A 23,005-nucleotide genomic window follows, 5' to 3' on the forward strand; every position below is an offset into this window, starting at 1 on the left:
TATTGTAATTCCTGTCTGTCAAACACACAGTGAAGTTTTGTTGCATTTTCATAAATTATATGTAGTAGTTTGGCAGTTGAAAATAAGATTAAATTGATAAGTCTTCATTGTAACATTTCTGTGTAACAGCATTTCTGCTTGCTGTAAACTTTCTTATGGACTTTCTTGTACAGTTTATAAGCTTTGTAATGAGATTGTTATAATATTCTTATTGGTATTAACCTATGGAAAATAAAGCTCAAATAGAACTTCATTGGTTTTTTTTTATTGTATTTCTGTCTCCTATTCACTATCCCTTGAATGTGTACAAAACATTTGTAAAAGAAAACCTATTACATTTTATTTGTTGGGAAAAAGGATCTATGAATATAAATGAAACCATTTGTTTACATTTTGGACTTAGTTTATTTTTCTGTTACAAAAAAAAACATGGTTTTTGTTGACATATTTGACTTAGTTTTAAAAACTAATATATAAATTACAAATATTTGTTTAAAATATTTTTCAAAAGCAAAAAAAAATACAAAATATTTATCAAAAATAGCAAAAAAAATCCAGTTTTTGCACAAAAAAAATGCTCTAAAAATATACCCTAAGTCCAACACCTTATTTTCAGTGTCCAGCCCCAGCGTCGAGATTTTCATGAATCAAAGAGTGTCCTGTTCAAGAAAAAAGAAAAAAACTAGTATTAGAACTTGTAGGTTCATGCCAAATCAGAGATTCAATATTACTTGAACATAAGAGGAAAGTAGACTTTTAAATCTGTCCTTTCCTTTATGTGCAAGTAATATTGACTCTCATCACAAAAGTTTTGCATATTATTACCACTTAATAATATTACTATTAAGCATAGAGAAGACTTCAAAAAGTGTTCAGCCTTCACTGATGAGAAGAGACCTGGCAGTGGAAACATACAATATCCTAGCACTGCTAATAGTTCTGAAACCTGCTTAGTAGTAAATCAATTTATGCCTTGGAGAAAGACTAAGTTGGCTATGCCCACAAAGCTGTACGAGCCAATAATAATAGTTTTTACATCCTACTAACTACTTTTTGACTGTTTTGGAGATGCCAAAGTGCCAGAATTGTCCCAAAGAAGTTTTTATATATGCTAGTAAATCTACAGACAAGGCTGACTTATTAGAGCACCTTCAGATACCACCGGACTGAGCCCGCCAAGTTCGGGTGAGAAGGCCAGCGCCTCAACTGTCTGGGCCACTCAGCCCAGCTGTAAAAGCCATATTTTGCAATAAATTATTCTTGTATATTTTCTCTGAAGAGACTTCTCTAAACTACTATCGGTTCCAGAAAAATATTTACAGTTCTTTAACTTCAAATAGCTACTTCACATATCCATAAAACTTAACTGCAAACTAAGATATATCAATTTTTATCTTGATCACAGTTCAATCTTTATGCTGTTATGTTTTCTGTTTGGCCTTGCACATGCTGCATGCCAAATATCACTGAATTATTCTGAATCTTTTGAAAGTAGTATACAGTGTTCACTTTCTCCATTGCTTGTAAATGAAAGTGGATATTATTAATATTTCCACCTCCATAGCTTAATGGTTAGTACCATCAGCTGCCGTCCTTCCCAGCCCAGGTTCAATTTCCAGTACTGCCTGAAATTTAAGAGCGACAGGAGGGCTGCTGGTACGTGTTCGTAAAGGTACATTCGGCTCGCCTACATTGGGGGTTATTGATATGACTGATGATGCCCCACATGGAGGGCGAAACATGTCTCCATTTTAACGATGTTTAACTAAAAATGTTAACATCCTGTAATGTATTGAATACGTTGGAGTCCAATAAATTCTCTCATATTATTATTTACATTGGGGGTGTCGCTGAAGAAAGCTGCACTACCTTGGGATGAGATCACGAATTTAAAGAAATTATTCCTTACTAGAGGAATGTGAATGAATACTGCAGGCATTTGCAAATTATACAAACTTCTGACATCTCCAAAAACTGTAAAAGTAGCTAATGTTATTGATTTTATATCCCACTAACATTACTATTATGGGTACTCCATAAGTTCCTCTATTGAAGCAACATTAACTTGCATTGTTACAGAACCAATAGCAGCAAATTTCTCTTCTCAAGCTAAAATTGTATTTAATCTCTCCTACATGTTGAAACTTGTTAATTTTGAAGATATTACTGTAATACATGGATAGCTCTGGTTTAGAAAGAAATTATAAATGTGTGTAATTTAGAAATGCCACACTGCATTTTTAAATTTTTTCCAAGAGCATTTAGGCCTATTAAAAAAATTCTCAAGTCTGAGAAATATTAAATATTGTGAATTAGAAATTTGGTAAAGTTGATTCAATCACTGAGTGAGAATGTGCAATAAATTGCTATCATCCCCACATACAATTTTCATATGCACACTAATTTAAATCAATGCTTAGAGATATCCCTCTGTCTATTTATCCCAATGATATTGAACTACTATTCTGGCACTTCTCATCAGAAGACTAACAGCAGGATAAGAATAAACTCTGATAAAAAATTACATAACAAAATAGCAACAAACAAACTATACAGCTACAGTGCTCAAAAAACTTTTGCATACAGTATTAAGATTTCAGATGGTATGTCACTGTACCCCAAATATGTTTAGAGTATCCTCCGTATGCCAATGTCCAAGACATACAGTGGCACTAAACACAGATCGGATTCAATATTTGTCTGATAGGAGGCATGTGTCGTGTCGGTCAGTTTGACATCACTATTTGTAACATTGGTAGTTTATGGAGAGTACCATACGAGCAGGACTGAAGTGAACATGTCAAGAGTATCCATTTCTGCTACTGACACATTAGAATTGTGACACTGCTGCAAGATGGATGGCGATTGGTGGATATCATTGTTCACATTGGAGCGAGACAGAGTGATGTCTCGAGAGTCTGAAGAAAGTTCAGGGAGGCACGAACAGTTGTTGATTGACAACAGACAGAATGTCCAGGCAAATCAATTCACAAGGAAGATTGATATTTGTTGCTTTCAGCATGTTGTACAGCCACTGCCACCTCATTCCACCAGGGCCACCCGAGTGCATGTGTCAGATCAGACAGTTCAAAATCACTTACACAATTGAGAACTGATATCAAGGAAGCCTGTGCCTAACACTTCTCTTGAATCACGCCAAGGTGGCCACGAAGTCATAGCCTATGGTAACAGGAAGAGTGGAAGCATACATACACTGTTTTCCGATGAGTTCACCATAATTTAATGTTAAAAACTTCATAATTGGTCCGTATTGAAAAAAGATTTACAATTAAGAGATGAAAGTATATGATTTTCCACCTGTTCAATACAAATTCAAATGTGATATATATTGAAATGTCACATTTTATTCATAAATATTAGGGACCAGTTTCAGCATGTTTATGCCATCATCAGCCTAAAGTTAGATAAACAAGGACACAAGTAAATTACATACATGTCAATACACAAATAAACTTTCTACCATATTGGCAATTCATAATAGCATTGATCTGTACAAAATTTTGAATGTATAAAAACTCTCATATATACCTCTTATAAAATTTACAATAAAGGTAAAATTGATCTATTTACAGTTCTATGATATCTGTGATGTTTTTTGTTACAATTGTGTGTAAAATAACAAAATACGTCTTTTAAAAATACTTCTGTCTGAAGTATGCCGAAACCGGTCCCTAATATTTATGAATAAAATGTGACATTTCAATATATATCACATTTGAATTTGTATTGAACAGGTGGAAAATCATAACTTTCATCTCTTAATTGCAAAGTTCACCATAAGCTTGCACCCAAATAACAGGAGCAATAGAATCTGGATATAATACAGAGGAAGATGGAATGAGCCTTTCATTCTGAAGTGCCATCAGCAGCAAGGGGGGTTCCATCATGTTCTGGGGTGGGATCATGTTTGGTCTAATTCCTATGCAGGGTAATATGACTAGTCTGACATACAGGGCCAATATCCTCCAACTTGAAGGTACTGGATTTGTTGCCACTGTGGGTGAGAGCTTTACACTAGTAGGTGCCCAGTGAACCAGAGTATTCACTCAGTTTCTTGAGACACAACATACAGTGAGTGGTGTGGCCGGCTTGTTCTGCGGATATGAATTGTGTTGAACATTTACGGTATGAACTGAAGAAAGCAACTGCCCTTCATTGTTGTTCTCCTGCCATCATTCAGCAGTTGAATGAAGATTTTATCCAAGAGTGAGATAATCTGCTCAAAAACAAGTTGGATTCTTTGATGCTGAGTATGCTTTGTCGTGTTCAAGTATGCTTCAGGCCAAGGTGGCTAAACACGGTATTCATCTGCCACACAAAGAATGATAATTTTGTGCTCAAAATCACACATTACCAACTTTGTGCTTTTGCACAGCTGACTGCAGATTGCTTTTCTTTGTATATACCCATCATAATATATACTGTACACACATACATATATCAAAATAAAGGTGAACTAAACCAGAATATGCAAACATTTTCTGAACACTGTATTAGTTTTTAAAAATGTGATTCTGCTGCAGTTTTATAAATCTATTTCTATGCTTAATAACAAGGCATTCCAATGATTTAAAAGAAATGTCTAATGCAGCATCACATTCCCTCTCAACAATAAAAGCCTCTTAGAAATGAGCAACCTTCTGATGTACAATTCTGATCCCTAAAGAAAAATCTATCAACTGAATTTAGTCGAACAAATAAACAGACAATCATTTCAAAAAGAAAAGTTAAAATAAACTGCCTTACTCAAAACGTTCTAATGGAACAGGTTCTCTCTTTCTCTTTCTGTGTGTGTGTGTGTGATACCGTATTTACTTTCTATGGATAATTAAGAGAATTACTTACGAGATTAAAATGATGTGAATTAGAAAATCTGTAAACTCATTTTACATGGAAATTGACTGACAGATACACAGACCGGGCAAATTGGCCATGCGGTTAGGAGCGCGCAGCTGTGAGCTCGCATCCAGGAGATAGTGGGTTCGAACCCCACTGTCGGCAGCCCTGAAGATGGTTTTTCGTGGTTTCCCATTTTTACACCAGGCAAATTAAGGCCACGGCTGCTTCCTTCCCATTCCTAGGCCTTTCCTGTCCCAATGTCACCATAAGACCTATCTGTGTCGGTGCAACGTAAAGCAACTAGCAAAAAAACAGATACATAGAGTGGTTCAGAATTAATGCGACAATGGTAAATGAAGCTGATTTCTTGCAAACACTTAGCATGGCATGCAGGCCAGCAAATTGGTAATTTTTCACGAGGGGGCCGCTGTCCAAAAGTGCATGGTTTGGGCAGTGTGAGGCGTCAATGCCTGAAAACAATTCATATATGGTGATGGTTGTGGGTTCCACAATTTATTAAGAAACCTTTTAACAGCCCAATCTGAGCTTTACAATACGCGTCAAATTATATAAGAGGTTCGAATAGTTGACCTCCAAATTAATTGCAGAGCCTACATTGCTGGTACTGAAATTGTCACTCTGTTTAGGGTACCGTACTATCAAGGTGTATGAGACTCCTGTATCAATGATATGTGTAAAGAAGTGGAATCAGAGATAAGGCATTTTGCAGACGATGTTCTGTACAGAGTAATAAATAAGTTACAAGATTGTTAGCAACTGTAAATTGACCTCGATAATATTGTGAGATGGACAGTAGGCAATGGTATAATGATAAACAGGGTTAAAAGTCAGGTTATGAGGTTCACAAATAGGAAAAGTCCTCTCAGTTTTAATTACTGTGTTGATGGGGTGAAAGTTCCTTTTGGGGATCATTGTAAGTCTCTAGGTGTTAATATAAGGAAAGATCTTCATTGGGGTAATCACATAAAAAATATGATTGTAAATAATTGTAAATAAAGGGTACAGGTCTCTGCACATGGTTATGAGGGTGATAAGGAGCTGCAGTAAGGATGTAAAGGAGAGGGCATATAGGTCTCTGGTAAGACCCCAACTAGAGTATGGTTCCAACATACGGGACCCTCACAGATTACTTGATTCAAGAACTAAAGAAAATCCAAAGAAAAGCAGCTCAATTTTTTCTGGATAATTTCCGACAAAAGAGTAGCATTACAACAACTTGCAAAGTTTGGGCTGAGAAGACTTGGGAGAAAGGAGACGAGCTGCTCGACTAAGTGGTCTGTCTGTCTATTAGGTCATCAGCCCAGAGGCTGGTTGGATCCCCAAACAGCACCACCAAAGGTTATGTGGTTATAAGGAAACCGCAAAAACTAATGGCAGCACCAAAATGAGGCGTACTAGGCAGGATGAGGAGTGAGGTAGTTTGCCATTGCTTTCCTCACTGGGTCAGAAAGTGCTATTGCAGCAGGACTGACTCTATGAGCAACACCTTTCATAACACTCAGATGCACTAGTTGTGCTCTGAATGCCATTACTCAGCACCACCCATACCCCAGCAGCTTCCATATTGTCACACCCATGGATGACACTGGGACTTCGGTGAAAGCTACACTTTACTCTGGCCTGTGCCAAGAGATGGATACAAAAGTACTGTATCCATTAAGAAATGGCAGCAGGCAAATGACTAAGTGGTATGTAGTACAATTTATGAACTTTATCATGTAGATCCGTATTGATACAGTTAAAACTAAGAAACAATGCTAGGTTTGGTCCACCCAAACAATACACATCACTTTACAAGTGAACTATTTAATTAAAACATATTAAAAATATTTAGGGACATGTTTTGTCTCTGTTTGAGACTTCATCAGCCATAAAATCACGTGGTAGATTATAAAACTCAAATCCGAAACTGAAAAAATGTTAAAATAATGAAAGAACCCAATGTCTTTTTAAGGACTATTTGGGAAATGCAAAAGATATAAATATATATATATATACATTATTTACACAGATTGACCTCACTTCTTGCAAAAACTTTCATCTTCAATGTTAAAAAATGAAATTAACTTGAAATTGACAAGCCTGCCACAACGTCTCGTACGAAATCAATGTCCAATGTTGCTGTCCATATTTGAAACGGAAGTTCCTTTTGAACTTTTGAGAAAACATAGGAGAACAAATATACATATATTTAAAGAGGTAGTTCAAAACTTCTCGCAAACAATCTTTCAGCCAAGTTAAATATGAACGACCTTACTTGAAAAACGTTGCAAGCTTTGTTGGAATCTGATAGTTTCAGTGTGTTGACTGGGGAGATCGAAATTAACTTGTAGAATATTCTTTCAAATTTAGCTAATTTGTTAGAAGAAATCTGAAGCCATATGAGACCGCCTGTCATATGGCAAAGACCAATGATGCATAACATCAAATTCGTGGCTTAAATCCTAAGAATCGTCGCCATAAGACACATCTGTGTCGATGCGACGTAAAGCAAATAGCAAAAACAAACAAAAAAAATCCTAAGAATAATCCTTTTTGAAGAAGACAAGGTCTGGAAAGAAAGAGATATAAAAATTAATGGGTTTAAAACCCTTAGATAAGTAAGAAAAGAGATTCCGTCACGAACGTATGATGTAAAAGCTTACCATAAATGACACTTCCTATAGCTGGTTTAGAATGAGCCTCACTCTGACTTGCTTCTTGCCATGCTACTATGTGTGTTGTAGTTGTGTTTTCTTTCACCCTGCAGAACATGGCTAGTGGTGGTAAGGGGAGGGAACAGTGCTATTAGTGGGGTAAGGGGGAATAGCTCGTCCTGTAGTAGGAGCGGTAGGGTGGGAAGTTTGAATTAGACAGGGTGACTTCCAGTTATTAATTCTTCGTGAGGATAGAAGCAATGGTATTTGTTCATGTAACGGATTTTTGTTCTCTTGTACCCCATTTAAATTTTTGTTTGTGTTAATACTCTGGTCCAAACTTATATAAATATTTTCATAATTGCTAATCAGGTTCCCTTTGCTTACTTTTTATAAGTCAAGTCTTTATGTATGTCAGTATATTGGTGACCAGTATTCCCCATATGGACTCTCATTGCAGAATACTTCTTGTGTCTGTTAGCATTAACATGTTTGAGATATCTGGTTCAAAGACGCCTACCTGTTTGCCCCACATACGTCACGAAGCATTGATCACACTTAAGTTTATAGATTCCTGAATCTAAGAAATCCTCTTTATTATGATTAACACTATTATGGTTATAAAATATATGACCATTACTGTTTACAGTCAAAAATGAGACTTGACAGTCGTGTTTCTTAAATGATTTTGTGATTTGAAAAATCCTTGGGTTAATGAAGGTAAAATTCACATATTTTGAACTCTTGGGATTCTCTGGTGTTAATCTTATGTTTTTCTTTCTTTTTACTATTAATTTTATTCATGGTATTCACACTGAAACCATTCATAATAGCTATCTTCTGCATGTATCGTAATTTTTTTCTCTTTCTGTATGAGATAAAGGTAAATTGAAGGCTCGATAAACCATATTGAATCAGGCAGCCCTCTTATGACTCCCAGGATGTAAAGAATCATTTTTAATGGTCACAGGAGTAAATGTATCCTTTCTGTATACTTTATAAGAGAACTTGCCAGGTTCCCTCTTAACAGTTACATCTAAGAAATTCAAAGCATTGTCCTCGTTTTCAAGTGTGAATTTTATTCTTTCATCTAATGAATTTAAAAATTGTAAGATATTGTTGCTATTGTTATAACGCTTATCTATTATTACAAATGTATCGTCCATAAATCGTGTCCAAAAATCCTAACCAGGAATATGTCCTATTATTTTGCAGTGCTCTAGATGGTTTAAATAAATATTGGCTAATATACCTGAGACAGGAGCTCCCATTGGTAAACCCTCTTAACTATAAATAGTGGTATACTTTAAGGTTAAGTCAATATTCCACCTTTACAATACCATAAGTTTATTGTTTATTTATTTAAACAACATTATTAAATATTATTATTATTATTATTATTATTATTATTATTATTATTATTATTATTATATCTCCACGGGAAGAAGGAATGTTCTGTAAGATACAAGACAGAAACATCTTCTTTAGTCATGGGAGTATATTCCAGAGGTGCCCACACTGCAACCAGGGCAATAAGACACTAGACCATCTGGCAACACAATGTGGACGAATGCTTAATTTGGATTACAAGAAACACCACAATGACGTTGTCAGATGCTTGCATTTCATGCTCACAAAAAAGTATGGGCTGAATAATTCTAAGAAAATAAAGAACTATAAAGTGGAAAATTTCATATCCAATCAGCAGATTAGAATAAAGTCAGACGTCATCGTACAAACTGAGCTTCGCATTGAACACAACAAACCGGATCTGATGATACATGACCTTTTAAAGAATGAAATCCTGTTAATTGAAGTTGGAATCACAAACAAAAATATCCTACAACAGACTGAAACCACTAAAGGAAGAAAGTACGAGATGCTAGCCAACGAACTCTCACTTATGTACAATGGAGCCAAGGTGACGATGATCCCTGTGGTAATAACATGGGACGGGCTAGTTACCAATTTGTTCAAGAAGCACATGGACAAATTGGAAGTGAGCAAACAGCTACAGGCCTACCTACACACCGTTGTACTAAAAAGAACGTGTGAGAGTGTGCTAATCGACTTCAGACGAGGCAACTTGGATAACGAGTTGTGGACGGAGGACTTACAAAGAATGATGGACTAGATGGAGGGGGCCCTGGTGCTGTAAATGGTGTGCAAAAAGTGTGTATATAAATGCGTACAATCATTGGATGTAACATGGACTTGAAAACTAATTGAATAAATTATTTTTTATTATTATTATTATTATTATTATTATTATTATTATTATTATTATTATTATTATTATTATAATAAATAGTGGTGTTGAAAGTAGTATAGTGTGACAAACTCTAGAATCTTCATGAACTGATCAATCCCTAATTGGTAAAAATATAGTAACTGGTGCTCAAGGATTATTACACAGAATGTTACTTTAAATGCTTCCAAGATTACCTTAAAATGATTGTGGAAGAGAAATGTGTTCAATACGCTTGCCACGGACCATCCTGCCTGCCCCTAGAAGTACATTTACTTTTATAACCAAAAGTACTGTTTTAGATGCCATACCGGTACTACATTGCTTATAATTAGAGCCCAGATTTCCATGCAAATGCATGTTTTTAAATAAGCTGGTTACAATTCTCAAACTTTGCAAATATTTGTTTTATAGCTTAACGATTCCAAATAACCGTTCTTTTTCCATGCATGTTTGCATGTTTTGGCCTTTTTAGGACAAAATTCATGCATAATGCATATTTTGAAGATTTTGGATTTAATAGCGAATATTTGGCCGTTTATATATATAAAATAACTTGTCCTGACTGACTGACTGATTCATCATCGCCGAGCCAAAACTACTGGACATAAAGAAATGAAATTTTGTGGATTTATTCATATTAAGATGTAGGTGCTCGCTAAGAGAGGATTTTTGGATATTCCGTCGCTAAAGGGGTGAAAAGGGGGGTGAAATTTTAAAATGAGTGTTTCTATATCTCAAAATGTTAAAAGTTTACACATGTAAAAATTGGTATTAAGAATCTTCTTTAAAAATAACGAAACACATAATTTTTTGTTTTCAGAAAATCCCAATAGGAGGGGTGAAAAAGGGTGAAAAAGTGGATGAATGCCTTTAATCCGGACAACAGTACTTATATCTCAGAAACTGATGATATTACAGACCTGAAAATTGGTACTTTTGATCTCTTTTAAGAATAAAGAAACATAATTTTTTTGTTTTTGGAAAATCCAATTAATGGGAGGGTGAAAAGGGGGATGAATTTTTAAAATGAGTGCATCTATATCTCAAAACTTTTATAGTTTACAGATGTAAAAATTGGTATTTAGAATCTTCATTAAAAATAAAGAAACATGTATTTTTTTGTTCTCAGAAAATCCCAATAGGAGGGGTGAAAAGGGGTGAAAAATTGGTTGAATGCCTTTAATGAGGATATCTCAGAAACTAAAGATATTACAGACATGAAAATTGGTGTTTGGGATCTTCTTTAAAAATAAAGAAACATATTTGTTTGTTTTTGGAAAAATCAGTTAATGGGGGGGGGGGGGTGAAAAGGGGGTGAATTTTTAAAATGAGTGTATCTATATCTCAAAACTTTTAAAGTTTATAGATGTAAAAATTGGTATTTAGAATCTCCTTTAAAAATAAAGGAACACATATTTTTTCTTGTTTTCGTGAAATCCCAATAGGAAGAGTGGAAAAGGCTGAAAAAGGGGTTGAATGCCTTTAATGAGGCTACTTATATTTCAGAACCTGAAGATATTACAGACCTGAAAATTGGTATTTGGGATCCACTTTAAAAATAAAGAAACAGGTATTTTTTGTTTTCGGAAAATCCAAATAATGGGGGGTGAAAAGGGGGGTGAATTGTAAAAATGAGTTTGTCTACATCTTAAAACTTTAAAAGTTTACAGATATAAAAATTGGTATTTAGAATCTCCTTTAAAAATAAAGGAACACGTATTTTTTTGTTTTCTGTAAATCCCAATAGGAGGGGTGTAAAAGGGGTGAAAAATTGGTTGAATGCCTTTAATGAGGATACATATATCTCAGAAACTGAAGATATTACAGAAATTTGTATATAGGATCTCCTTTAAAAATAAAAAAACATGCATTTTGTTTTTGGAAAATCCAATTAATGGCGGTTAAACAGGAGTGTAACATTTTTTGAAAGACTGTATCTACAGAATATCTGAGAAATGTAGCATGTTACAGACATAAAAAGTGGTATTTGGAATCTCCTGTAAATGTTAAGAAACATAGGTGATTTGTTTTTGGAAACTCCTCTTAAGGGGAACTAAAAAGGAGGTGAAATTTTAAAATGAGAATTTCTGCAGTATATATAAAAAAAATTAACATGTTACAGAAGTGAAATATGGTATTTTTTCATCTCTATTAAAAATAAAGAAACATGTACTTTTAGTTTTCGGAAATACCACTTGAGTGGAGGGGGGGTAAAAGTGACTAAAAATGGTGAATTCTTTTAATTAGGCTACTGATATCTCAAAAATGAAGATGTTACAGACGTGAAATTTGATATTTGGAATCTTTAAAAGTAAAGAAACACGTATTCTTGGAAAATACAATGAAGTGGGGGTGGGGGGGGGGGGGAGGGTGAAAGAATTGAAACATTGACTTAATTGCATGAGAATACATACATCTAATAAAAACTAAGCCGGGCTGAGTGGCTCAGACGGTTAAGGCGCTGGCCTTCTAACCCCAACTTGGCAGGTTCGATCCTGGCTCAGTCCGGTGGTATTTGAAGGTGCTCAAATACGACAGCCCCGTGTCGGTAGATTTACTGGCACGTAAAAGAACTCCTGCGGGACTAAATTCCGGCACCTCGGCATCTCCGAAGACCTTAAAAAGTAGTTAGTGGGACGTAAAGCAAATAACATTATTATTATTAATAAAAACTAAAGTTGCTACAGACGTGAAAATAATCGGTATTTGGATCTCCTTTGAAACAAAGAAAAACGCGTTTTGGGGGGGAAATCATCTTGGGGGGCGGGAGTGAAAAGGAGTTGAATTCCTTTCATAAGGACACATAAATAAAAAATTGAAGAAGTTAGAGTCGCGATAATTGGTATTTAAAAGATCCTTTACTATTAAAGAAACAGGTATTTTTTTGCCGGAAAATTCACTTTGGGGGGGGGGGGAATTGTGAATGGAAGTGAAAAAAAAGTGATTTTTTTTATGGGGATACTTATATCTCATAACTGAAGGTAATAGACGTGAACATTGGTGTTTGGAATCTCCTTTAAACATAAAGAAACACGCCTTATTTTAATTTTTTGTGGGGGGGGTAAATAAACTTAACGGCGGTGGGATGTAAAAGGAGGTGAGACCAATTGATTTTACTGTTCATAATGTACTTATAAGGAGCCTCCGTTGCTGAGGCGGCAGCGCGCCGGCCTCTCACAGCTGGGTTCCGTCGTTCAAATCCCGGTCACTCCATATGACATTCGTGCTGGACAAAACGGAGGCAGGACAGGTTTTTCTCTGGATACTCTGGTTTTCCCTGTCAACATTCATTCCAGCAACACTGTCCAATATTTCATTTCATTTATCATTCATCGATCATTGCCCCAGAGGAGTGCTTTGGCAGCCGGCACAATTCCTATTGTCGCCGCTAGGTGGGGCTTTATTCATTCCATTCCTGACCCTGTCGAATGACTGGAAACAGGCTGTAGATTTTCGATGTACTTATTCTGATCATATACCAAATTTTTTTAATCTTTCCGGGGTTCGTTTTCAACAGCCATCTTTTCCTTTGGAGAACGTTCTTAGATTACAGTAGATTCTTCCGGCATATAAATAAAAATTTAAACACATTTGAAATAAACGATAGGAATGAGACTGACGATCAAATTGTTCACCTCTATAATACGGTCAATAATGCACGGAAGTATGTCATTCGTATTGCTCAAATCCTGCACACTTGCCCATGCGTGACAACGGTGCTGGTCACATTGTGAACAATGACAATGGTAGCAGATGTAATTTACCGCCAAGTAGCGGTCTTGCATCTTGCTGTGGGGTCCAGAATATCTATCATAATAATAATAATAATAATAATAATAATAATAATAATAATAATAATAATAATAATAATAATAATAATAATGTTCTGGACCGTCGTCAAATCTGCAGATTGCGCTGGAAACGGGTCCTGGACAGGTAATGATTAAGAATGCAGTCCGTTTGCGGGTTCAGTACCGCCAAGGCACCCAAGACGACATCACGCCGGATCTCCTTAAGGATTTGATCCATATTAAAAATGCTTATAGGAACAGATGGCAAAGATTTAGGGACCCAACTGACCGGGTGGAATACCTGGACCTAGCCCGGGAAGTACAAAATCGATTGCTGGAAATAAAGATTGAAAAATGGGAGGAAACTTGCCGTAATCTATTAGAAAATGAGTCAGATTGCGAATTTTGGCGGAATCTCGCTGAAAACGAATCAGACCTCGAATTTCGGCGGATTATATATCTAAAACAAAAAGCATTCAGTTATAAATTTCAGTATAATACCGTAGCGAAGCACGGGTATCTTGCTAGTATTGCATAATATGACTTTTCTTGTGTCTTTGGCGCATATACAATGCTAACTTACATGATAGTGCCTTTTAGGAATGTTGGTTTGCAGAATTTGGGGCCTTTCTTCCACGTTATACAGAATGTCTATTACTGAGAAACGGAGAGAATTTTTCCCTGGCATCCTACATGACAATCAAAATTAGTACATAATCCAGTTAACCAAACACTTTCTTATCTGCTGCTTGAGTAAACATTGACATAAGCCGGAAGGCCCCACGTCGATCTGTGTAATTCTTGGGATTAAATTGTCTCAAATATACATCGTTACAGATCAAACCATAAATTGTGCATTACTCATTGACGGCTCATTCTTTCGTCTGTGTTAGATGAACAAAATAAAACTTGTATCGCATTTCTGTGACGCAGCGTTACTGAGCTAGCAGCTGGTTTTGCACTGAACCCTCTTCCGTTGTTATCCTGAATTTTCCTACCGGGAACTCTCAGTCGTCACTTTGTTATCACAGTAGGCATTTGTGGAGATTCAAATGTGTCTGCCAGCATTGCGCAGAGAGGTATAGCTGCGGCAGCTAGATATAAGTTGAAAAAAGTGATCCGTTCAAATCCTAATTTTGATTCGTCAAGCTTATATAAGACGTATTGTAGTGAAAATGCGAAAGACGTACAATTTGACCTCACTTTGCCCCAAATGTCTTCAATTAATTATGCACTGTCACTTCTTGTGACGTAGAACTTCTGTGCTTAAGGACGTGCTGACAGATAAACGGACGAGCTTCAATCAAGGCAATTTTTGTACAAATGTTTCAAAAGGAGATGAATTTTGATTGTGCATATTTCCAGTTTATTGTGCATGTTTTGCTATATGATAGTGCATGAATGCATGCATATTTTGAGATTTGATAGTGCATGGAAATCCGGGCTCTACTTATAATGATGATTGGTTCACGTAAGGAAGAGGATGACGTCACTGACACCTAGGATGAGGGCGAGAATTTGTTACCAACCATTGCAGAAGAAAAAATTATGAAGCGGCCAGGGAAGTTTAAAAGGGTCACGGTGCGAGAAATAAAGGGCATTTATTAGCTTTAACGTATTTTTTCACCTTGAGGCCATTCTCTGTCATGAGAACAGTGGCCCCCTTCGAGAGGTTCTTTTCTGGAAGATATCACCGCGATGCATACTGTCCACACGGCAAGAAAAAATGTAGTTTAGTAGTTGTAACCTACCTTTGCACATCCAGGCCAATCTTTGTCATGAGAACAGTGGCCTCTTTGGGGCCACACTCCCTTCGAGAGGCTCTTTTCTATGGCCGCAGTGCATACTGTCCGCACAGCAAGAAAAAAAGTGTAGCCATATCAAACCAATAACCAACGGTTGGCAGCATTGTCATTCCTCTCGGTGCTCCCTCTCAGCGCTACTAGTGCGACAGTGAACTGGCGTGCATCACCTAGCAGTGGCTCATGTTACTAAACCCTGAGTACCACTTACTATAGTTTCGCCCTCTAATTTCCCTAGATGACCTTGACTGGTTAAATTTGTTCTAATAATATCTATTGCTTTATTTACCAGGATATTTGCATACATATTAGTTATGTCAAACAAACTTAAGTAATGATGGGGCTGAAGCTTGAAACTTTCTAAACTTTTGCATAAATCTACCAAATTTCTTATTATTGACTTACTGTGGAACTTATAGTTGTTAGAAAGAAACCTGTGTATAAATTTTGAGATTTTGTATGGTGGGATGTTCTTGCAGTTAAGGACAGGTCTAACACGTATTCCCGCTTTATGGATTTTAGGCAACGCTCTTTCTGTAATCTGGGGTTCATATTTATCATCTTCTGAATTTCGTCTTCATTGAGGATGAATGTGGAACTTCTCAATAAAGATTTTAAACTCTTTTGTATCCTACCTGTGGGGTCTTTATTGATTCTGGAAAATGACTCATCAGAGAAAAACTTTTTTTTTTCAATGTAATCTTTTCAATACAATATGACCATACAATTACCTTTATCTGCCTTAGGTCATTGTCTTTTATTTTATTCCTAAGATCCCTGTTACATTTAACATTGTCAAACAGAATATTGGTTTTAAGGTGACTAACAAACTGAGGGAGTCTTTTCTTTATTTCATACCTAACATCATCTTGAGAATCTACAGGGCCAATTAATTTAGGTCCTCTGTTAAGAGTATCTAATTCTTGGTCTGTGAAATGGATTCTAGAAAGGTTTTTCACCAAATTGACTGAACTTAACTTGTCTTGTGCCATTAAATGATTTACTCCGGATATTCTATTATTAATGTTATTGTTATGAACCTCCATATCATAATTCGCCTTTCTTAAATTGTCTAGTTTCTTGTCCAGTGTGGCCTGTTTCTTACTTAAGATGCATTCCATTTTATTTGCGACATGACATTGGAATGAATTCTATTCTAGAGGGACCCCAGCCATAGAGGGGGCTCAAGATGAGCTAAATATAACTTTTCATTTAAAAAGGATTTCTTTCTGTAAATAAATTTAATCTCTTCTCTTAACAATGTTGACCTTGTTTTGAATTGAAAGGTGAAACAGAGATGACATATTTTTCCTTTGAGAAGGTTTTAAGAATTTGGGAATTACTTTGCTTACTAGACATTCTTTTAAAAATGCTATGCCTTTTGAAACTTTTGCTAATCTGATTTGGAGATTCATGAACATATTGAAAACTTTCTTAGCCTGGTTGGAAGGGGAATTAGGGATTAGAAAAACATACCAAGGGAGATGGTCAATAAATTTCCCATTTCTTTGCAATCATTTAAGAAAAGGCTAGGAAAACAACAGATAGGGAATCTGCCACCTGGGTGACTGCCCTAAATTTGAAAGAATATTCTACAAGTTAATGCTTTTAATTGTTCTGATATGGATTTAGTACCAATCCATTTCCGAGGCCAGAATTTCGATCTCCCCAGTCAACACACTGAAACTATCAGATTCCAACAATGCTTGCAACGTTTTTCAAGTAAGGTCGTTCATATTTAACTTGGCTGAAATATTGTTTGCAAGAAGTTTGAACTATCTCTTTAAATATATGTATATTTGTTCTATGTTTTTTAAACAGTTCAAAAGGAACTTCCATTTCAAATATGGACAGCAACAATGGACATTGATTCCATAGGAGACGTGGTGGCAGGCTTGTTAATTTCAAGTTATTTTCATTTTTTAACATTGAAGACAAAAGTTTTTGCAAGAAGTGAGGTCAATCTGTGTAAATCATATACATATATTTATATCTTTTGCATTTCCAAAATAGTCCTTAAAAAGACATTGGGTTCTTCCATTTTTTTAATATATATATTTTTTTCAGTTTCTGATTTGAGTTCTGTAATCTACCACGTGACTTTATGGCTGATGGTCTCAAATAGAGATGAAACATGTCCTAAATATTTTTAATATGTTTTTAATTAAATAGTTCACTTGTAAAATGATATGTATTAATTGGGTGGACCAAAACGTAGCATTGTTTCTTAATTTTAAGTGGTATGTTCCGAGATGTCAGTTGAGATGGCGTGGAATGACATCAACAGACGAATAAGTTTGAGTGGTGTCTTCAAAAGTAGGAAAGATCACAATATGAAGATAAAGTTGGAATTCAAGAGGACAAATTGGAGCAAATATTCATTTATAGGAAGGGGAGTTAGGAATTGGAATAACTTATCAATGGAGATATTCAATCAATTTCCAATTTCCAATCATTTAAGAAAAGGCTAGGTAAACAACAGATAGGAAATCTGCCACCTGGGCGACTGCTCTAAATGCAGATCAGTAGTGATTGACTGATTGACATTACAATTAGGCATGCAAAACTAACAATAGCCAGTCTGAGTGGCTCAGACGGTTGAGGTGCTGGCCATCTGACCCCAACATGGCAGGTTCAATCCTGGCTCAGGCCAGTGGTATTTGAAGGTGCTCAAATAGGTCAGCCTCATGTCAGTAGATTTACTAGCATATAAAAGAACTCCTGTGGGACTAAATTATGGCACCTTGGTGACTCCAAAAACAATAAAAGTAGTTAGTGGGACGTAAAACCGATAACATTATTGTGGCAAATAAAGACAGCAGTGGGAATTGATTAAAATTTCTTAATTTATTGTTTACATTTTTCTTGTATAAGATTTTATTTTGTTTGGACTTTTGTACTTGGAAGAACTGTTTTGATTTCATAAACTGGGACCTATACAGATCATTTTAAATGAAGTTTTAGAAATCCTTTTTTTATGTTTTGTATCAAAATGACCTGTGAATTTTAATATTTTTTTTATTGTCAAAATTTGTGAGACGGCATGTACCTACATGTGCAGTTCTGGAAGCGTGTTTCTTGTTGTGGAAACGAAGACTTTTCTTGAACATTTGTCAGCAAGAATGAAAATACTTTTTATTGGAGAATATAAGATTAAATGTAATTGGTGAATGTGAAAGTCGAGGGTGAAGTCTGTTTTCTGATTGGTTCTCTCTGGTGGTTGCACCATTTCCTGTTTCTCGGTCTTATCCCCGCTCCTTCGGGGGAGCGAGGTAGGATCTGCTTTTTTTTATCATCTGACCACTAAAAGAAAACTTAAGGTTCAACATAACATCACAGCACAAAACATAAACAAACAGGTTAGGAAACATGACAACTAGAGAATGGATGTGGAAAGCAGCATAGAACCCTGAGAGGTAATGGAACGTAGCCTTTTGTGAAGAACGAAAATGTAGAGAGTAATTGCCTTTCAGTTACACACATTTATTTTAAAAGGAAACAAATCTAAAATACAAAATAAAAGAGGACAAAAAAAAACTCAAAATGGAAAGATCTTTGCAAAATGCAAATAATAAGGTTGTTAAGCATGCCTAAGAAATTGAATCATTAAAAGAAAATTATCCAGTGATACATGATGCTAATTATGCTAATCCCAATCTTCACAAAAGTAGGAATAAGGCCAAACACAGAAGTACAGAAAACTTGCATCACTACCTAAAACACTTCGGGTAATGTGCATAGATTTTCAATACTTATGTAAGGTGACACAAAAATACGGGGAAGCAAACCTGAGGGATAATTACAAGTTATAAAGTTAAGAAAGAAAAAAGTATTACCACCGAAACCAAAGGTACAAGATCTTAGCTTGAAACCTAAGTCATTTAGACAAATTTAGTGGTGAACATGAAACTCGAGGATTAATTCCTGCGTAAGAAGAAGAAATGATTACACATAACGTTGAAAACGGAAATAAACATAGAAACAGTGCTTACCATGAGACCAGTTTTCCCACGAGGGGACCGAAGGAGGAGCACGACCACTCGCTACGATAGTCAGATGATCAAAGACACAGATCCTACCTCGCTCCCACCGAAGGAGCGGGGTAAGATCGAGAAACAGGAAATGGTGCAACCACCAAAGAGAACCAGTCAGTAAACAAACTTCCCCCTCGACCTTCACATTCACCAATTACATTTAATCTTATATTCTCCAATCAAAAGTCTCTTCAATCATGCTGACAAATGTTCAAGAAAAGTCTTTGTTTATGCAACAGGAAACGCGCTTCCAGACCTGCATGTGTAGGTACACATCATTTCACAAATTTTGACAACAAAAAAATATTTAAATTCACAGAAAAATGATAATTTTGATACAACACATAAAGAACATTTTCTAAAACTTGATTTAACTTGGTTTATGAAATCAAAACAATTCTTCCAAGTCCGAAAGTCCAAACAAAATAAAATCTTATACAACAACAAAAAAAAAAAATTTAAACAATAAATTAAGAAATTTCAATCAATTCCCATTGCTGTTCTTATCTGGCACAATTATTACTACAATTAACAATACTTTCTTTATATTATAAATACTACACTAAGATATCTAAACTGGTGACATAATTTATGACATCATCAGTTGTTAATGTGGCAGATAGTCTGCCTGTCAGCACAACAGTCACATTTTGGAGATTGTAATTTATCCCACTTATGGAAAGCATCTGTACACCTGCCATCGTTGGTCTGTATTCTATTTAAGGCAGACCAAATTCTGTGAGGCTGTTCAAATACAGGAGGTTTCCTCGTGATGTAGAGTAGAGTGTGACAGCTTGGAGGGCAGTTTTCTTGCCAGCTTTGCTTCCAGAAACTAACAAGTTTGAAGTTTGCCATAGTTAATTCCCTACCTACCAGTGGATCATTGGTGGATACCCAGATACTAGCCGGTGTCTTTATAAATTCTCCATGTCATTATGTATTGCAAGACGAGGGTTGCCTAAAATTTTCTTGTATTTCCGAAGAAGAGCATTTTCTGCCAAAGGTCTGGAGGAGTTATATGACTCAAGATTGGTAACCAGAAGGTGGGTGTTGTTCTTATAGTTCCACTGATAATTGGCATTGTGACGTTTAGCTGAGTGTCAACTTTCTTGTGTGAGTGCTATTAAGCCACACTGGAGAACAATATTCTGCCACTGAATAGATCAATACAAGTGCAGAGGTGCACAGTGTGTCAGCAGAGGAACCCTATGAAGTGCCACATAACTTATAGAGGATATTGTTCCTGATTCTTAGTTTGGCTGCAGTACTTCCCAGAAAGAAAAAAAAAAAAGAAAAAAATACAAGGGTTCGGGCAAAAGTCATGGCAGCTATTTTTTTCTTGAAGATACCAGTCCGGTTGGAAAGTGTGACATATACAGACGAAAGGATAAAGTGTTAACTACATGTGTGGCAATGAATAGCACTGAAATATCGTAACACACTAATTTATTACAGTAGTATACAGGGCAATATGGCCTTCCCGGTGCAAAAGCTTTTTGTTTTAAGGGGCCTAACATCGAAGGTCATCGACCCCCGATGCAAAAGAATGACAACACAGTACACATAAAGTTGACATGACAAATCTCGGCCTAAAGACCCTCAAAGTATTCACCTGCTACTGACACCACACACTGCCAATGATGTGGGAGGCACTGAATACCATCTGCCTCAGCATTTGCTGCACCACATGTGAATCGGGTCACCTGCTGGCGCACAGCATTTGCAATGTCCTCTTGTGTTGCAAACCGTCTACCACATAGTGGTTCCTTAATCTTTCGAATGAGATCAAAGTCACAGGGCAAAATTTCGGGAGAGTATGGTGGGTGCTCCAATTCTTCCCATCACCAACGTCGCAGTAGCTGCCCTACACACTCTGCTTTATGTGGTTTTGCATTGTCGTGCAGGATTATTGCACTGTCCGCAAGATCCTGTCATTTCTCCCGAATGCCACATCGTACCTGCAGTACCTGTTGTACCTGTCGCACCAGGAAGTTCCTGTAGTACTGTGCAGTCATTGTTCTGCCATGTGGAACAAAGTGGCAAACAATGACACACCTGACGTCATACGCGACGATCACCATCAATTAGACTGGTGAAGGATTCTGACGTACCTTCTGCCTCCTTGGTGATCCAGCATGTCGCCACTCCGGGGACTGACGTTTCAGTTCTGGTTCATATGCCTTGGCCCAAAATTCATCGATGACAAGAATTGATCGCCGCCCTGTGGCCAGCATGCATGGTAGTCGGAGAATATTGCATAGCGCACCCACCTTTGAACTTCCGTCAGTGCATGCGGTACCCACTGCGATGTGATTTTGCGCAGCTGCAGCTCATTACACAACATCCTGTGGACAGTGCATTTCTTGATGCCACTTGCCCTATCTAACTCCAGTACATCCATCGTCTGTTTTCATCCAGGAGCTGCTCGATGACGGCACATGCCACGTCGGTCCGCACACTTACAGATTGTCCCGAACGTTGCTCATCACTGGTTGACACACGTCCTTGCTGAAACTTTTCTACCCACCGTGCTACTGTACGTTATGGTACGGCATTATTCCCAAGGGCTTCCATCAATTCACTGTGACATTCCATCGCATTTCTCCCTCGGAGCGCGCTGCTCAACACGGGTTACTTCCATCTCGCACGACACTTACCGACTGACTGATTTCACAGCCCTCGCTGCGCTACTACCAGCTATCACAGAGCCATCTGTTGTTCTGCATACACACTATGCCTGCAGAACTGCCACATGAAACATATATGTTTGTGATCCGTTCACATATCTACAAGAAAAAAAATAGTTGCCATGACTTTTGCCCCAATCCTTGTAGACATTATACAATATAGGCTTTTGGGCTTATGCCGTGTCAAGAAAATAAGCTGAAATTCTTTATGTTTTGTTTAAGAAGCCTTTCTCATGAACAGTCGAGAATTTCTTCTGATGATGCAGAGCACAGTTCTCTGCAAAACATAAAGAATTTCACCTTATTTTCTTGACACAGCATGAACCCAAAAGCCTATACAGTATCATGTCTTTAAGTACGGGCCGTGAAAGCTTTACGTCCAACTAACTACTTTTACGGTTTTCAGAGATGCCGAGGTGTCAGAATTTAGTCCCACAGGAGTTCTTTCACGTGCCCGTAAATCTACCGACACAAGGCCGACGTATGTGAGCACCTTCAAATACCACCGGGCTGAGCGAAGATCAAACCTGCCACATTGGGGTCAGAAGGCCAGCGCCTCTACCATCTGAGCCACTCAGCCCAGCCATGCCTTACATAAGAGAACGTTCTATCTAAAGTAATCCCAAGGTATTTGGGGTGGGTGTTGTGCTTGAGTTGATGACCTTCAAAGTAGATAGAAAGTTGTCTGTTTGCTAATCTCCTACAGAGGTGGAAGCATGCTGTTTCTGTCTTCACAGAATTCAGTTGCAATCTCCACCTTCAAAAATATATACCGAGGTCTGATAGATCAGATGTTAAAGTAGCTTCAGTTGTCTAAAAGTTCTGGTGTCTTGTGGCTAAGGCCTAATCATCTCTAAACCCAAACTTTCTCAAGGTGGTGGCCGGCATGTCGGCAATATACAAACTGAACAGCAGTGGAGCCA

At 36.9% G+C, this 23,005-nt stretch overlaps 1 long non-coding RNA gene across 2 annotated transcripts in view; it reads right to left on the minus strand.

The window, feature by feature from the left end:
- Window positions 1–577: 577 nt before the first annotated feature.
- The window catches only part of LOC136872445 (uncharacterized), a 164,613-nt gene continuing 142,185 nt past the window's right edge, over window positions 578–23,005 (minus strand). For both annotated transcript variants that reach the window (XR_010859900.2, XR_010859899.2), the window contains exon 6: window positions 578–659. This is a non-coding gene — a long non-coding RNA (uncharacterized lncRNA). The remainder of the gene's footprint in view (window positions 660–23,005) is intronic.

Source organism: Anabrus simplex, chromosome 4 (assembly GCF_040414725.1).
Source record: "Anabrus simplex isolate iqAnaSimp1 chromosome 4, ASM4041472v1, whole genome shotgun sequence".
In the NCBI taxonomy this organism is placed as follows: Eukaryota; Metazoa; Arthropoda; class Insecta; order Orthoptera; family Tettigoniidae; genus Anabrus; species Anabrus simplex.